Source organism: Nicotiana attenuata, unplaced genomic scaffold (assembly GCF_001879085.1).
Source record: "Nicotiana attenuata strain UT unplaced genomic scaffold, NIATTr2, whole genome shotgun sequence".
NCBI lineage: Eukaryota > Viridiplantae > Streptophyta > Magnoliopsida > Solanales > Solanaceae > Nicotiana > Nicotiana attenuata.
Genome location: NW_017671115.1, coordinates 220,571 through 223,855, shown reverse-complemented (window position 1 = coordinate 223,855; position 3,285 = coordinate 220,571).

The window sequence follows — 3,285 nt, the reverse complement described above, 5'->3', positions numbered from 1 at the left end:
CTATTCTAATTTAGGTTTAGGATATTCCTTTTTGATGCTTTTTTGGTGCACTCTATAAAAGGAAAACATTCCCTCTTTCATACAGATGAGGGGAGCATCATTCTCTGCACAAAAGTTTTTCTGAAACAAACATCAGATTTTAGAAATTCTAGAAAATATTTAAAACTTCTTATTTCTAGTTTTCACAAGCTGAGAAACATTGTTTGAAGTGGAGGATTTTCTTGGTTTCTTTAGCTAGGATTTCCTGGTTTTCAAATCTGGTTTGATTTGGTTTAAATTTCTGAGTTCCTTTGGGTTGCTATTGTTGTGTTGGTTTACTGCTGCTGCTCCTTTTCTTCTGAAGTTTTCAGCCAGTTTCCTTTCATCTTATACTTGTTGTTTTTATGTTTGGTTCATTCAAGGTACTACTTTCAGTTCCCTCCTTATGTATTGTGTTTTCTTTTTCTGAAAAGGAATGTTAAATATCGAGTTTGTTCAATGAATGGGTTTTATATGGTTTTTGATTGACTTGTATAGATATAGTTAGATTTACTGCTTAAGAATCAGCATGACTCCTATTATGTGGATTAATAATCATCTGTGACCTCTTCTCTTCCTATAGGCTCAAGCTTAAAATTTGTTGTTAAACTTTAGACTAGAATGTGAAGGTTTAACATGCTTAAAATAGTCATCTGCTTCCCTTTTGCTTTGTTATTTCAAAAATAGGGATGTAGTAGTCAACATGATCCATGTAAATGCTGAAATCTGCTCTCATTTTTGTTGTTTTGTATATGAGTGGCCACAAAGCCAAACAATCTCAAGGCTGGAGCTTGAAATGTTGACTTGTGAGAAAAAGCTCTATAGCTGATTTCTTGCAAGTATGCACATTGGTTTGGAGGATTTGATGCCAAAGGAAAAACCTGAAGCTAGGAGGAATTTCCCTTTAAAAAAATTTCCTTCCTTTTCTTTTAGATGTTAGGATTATGCTGTAAATTCAGGGATATTCAGTACACAAAAATGGACTGATGAAGTGTTCTAATTTCGAGATTTGACTATTTTTAACTATTAGTTTAGGTTCATAGCATGTGATTTCTTTGCAATGAGTACAGTCCAGCATCACAGAGCCACTTGAGTATAGTACAAATTGGCCAGACTTGCAACAAGGCCCAAATCTGGGAATCACCTGAGCTAGTCTGGGCTCAGGCGAATGGGCCTGGGTATTAAGCCCAGCAATTCGATTTTTAGTTATTAAATTCCTCTTGTAAATTTCAGTATAAATGCATATCGTACAAATCATAGTAGTGTACTTAATTTTAGATTTGAATTGTATTTAGATTATTCAGATTCTGATTGTCTTCTTTAAAAAGTGATTTGAGTTATAACTTTTGCAAAGTATGCATTGTGTAAGATTGGGCCAAAAATGTAGGGGTAGATAGGCCCAGCCGGTAGATATTCACAACTGGGCCAGCCTGAAGCCCAATGTGGGCAAAACTTGATTAAATATCCAATAGGGAGTGCAATCGCGTGGTCTCATTCGCGATCGCGTAGGTGTAAGACTCTGAACATCGCGTTCGCGTATATACGCGATCACGTAGAGTAAAATTTGGGGCCAGCAAAGTTTGTGCTTCGCGATCGCGAGGGGTTCTCCGTGATTGCGATTAAGTAAATTAAAAAGCTGGGCAGTGTTTTAATAGCCCAATCCGCGACCCTTCTTCATTTTTCCACCATTTTTGAACGGTGTTGAAGCTTTTGAGGGAGATTTTTGAGGAAACCAAAGGGGAATCACTTGGAGGTAATATTCTTGACTTCATAACTCGTTTATATGTGATTAAAGGTCTAATTAGTGGGGAAAAAATTAGGGAACATTTAGTGCAAAATGGGTAATTAGGGCTTGAGATTAAGAGACCTTAAAATGGGTATTTGAGGGGTCAATTGAACTCCGATTTCAGTGTTCTTGATATGCATAGACTCGTGAGAGTATGCGAATTCTGAAAAAGTAAATTTTACCCGATTCCGAGACGTGGGCCCGAGGTGTATTTTTGTCATTTCACCTAATTTCGCGTATTAGCTTAGAATTTGTTTGTAGAATCAGTTACTTGAAGCGTTATTTACATTATGCAATTGAATTGAATAGATTTGGGCCATTTGGAGTCGAGTACTCGTGGCAAGAGCGTGGTTTCAGGTTGATTTTGAACCGGTTCGAGGTAAGTGGCTTGTCTAACCTTGTGTGGGGGAACCTCCCCTTAGGATTTGGTATTATTGATGTTTGAAATGCCTTGTACGTAAGGTTACGAGTGCGTACTTGTGCTAATTGTTGAAAAATCCGGTTTCCATTAAGTACTTAGAATTGTGTTTTCTTTTCCTGTTTATACTACTTGCAAGTTAAGCCTGTTGTTAGCTTAGGGGAGCATGTCTAATTGATTTAAATGCTTATTTGTTCTACTGCCCTATTTGAATTATGCGCAGCATGCTAGGTTAGAAATACCTGCTTTACCTTGGTTTGAAGTTTGATTGAATTGAGTATTCTTCTTTGCTGCTGTGTATTTACTTTGGGACTACGGGACGGTATCCTGGGAGATCCCCCTGTATGTTTACTTTGGGACTACGGATTTGTATTCCGGGAGATCCCCCTGCACTTTTACATTGGAACTATGGGATTGCATCCGGTAGATTCCCCCAGTATTGAGTATTTATATTGGGACTACGGATGTGGAATTCCGGTAGATCCCCGGGCATTTATGAGTTGGACTACGGGACTGCACCCGAGAGATCCGCTGGATATTTATATTTGGGGACTACAGGACGGTATCCTCGGAGATCCCCCAGTTGTTATCTCTGCGTTGAGCTGTATTTATTTTTTCGTGAACACTTTGTTTCTGTTAAAGTACTGTTGTTCTTCTATCCTGTGTTACCTTTTACTGTTGCACTTAAGTATACTGTCTTATTCTACACTGGTATTATAACTTATATCTCCTTTAACCTCAGTAGGGCCCTGACCTTCCTCGTCACTACCCGACCAAGGTTAGGCTTGGCACTTATTGAGTACCGCTGTGGTGTACTTATGCCCTTCCTGCGCATGTTTTTCATGTGCAGATCCAGGTTCTTCGACTCAGCCCTACCATCCTTGAGGTGGAGTGATCCATCAGAGACTTCGAGGTATGTCTGCTGCGTCCGTAGACCGAGGAGTCCCTTTCCATTGTTGCTCATAGTATTAGGCCTTCTGTATTTACTTTTGTTTAGACACTCTGGAGTTAGAACACTGTAGTTATTCCATAGCTTGTGATTTCATGAGATTCCGGGTTTCGG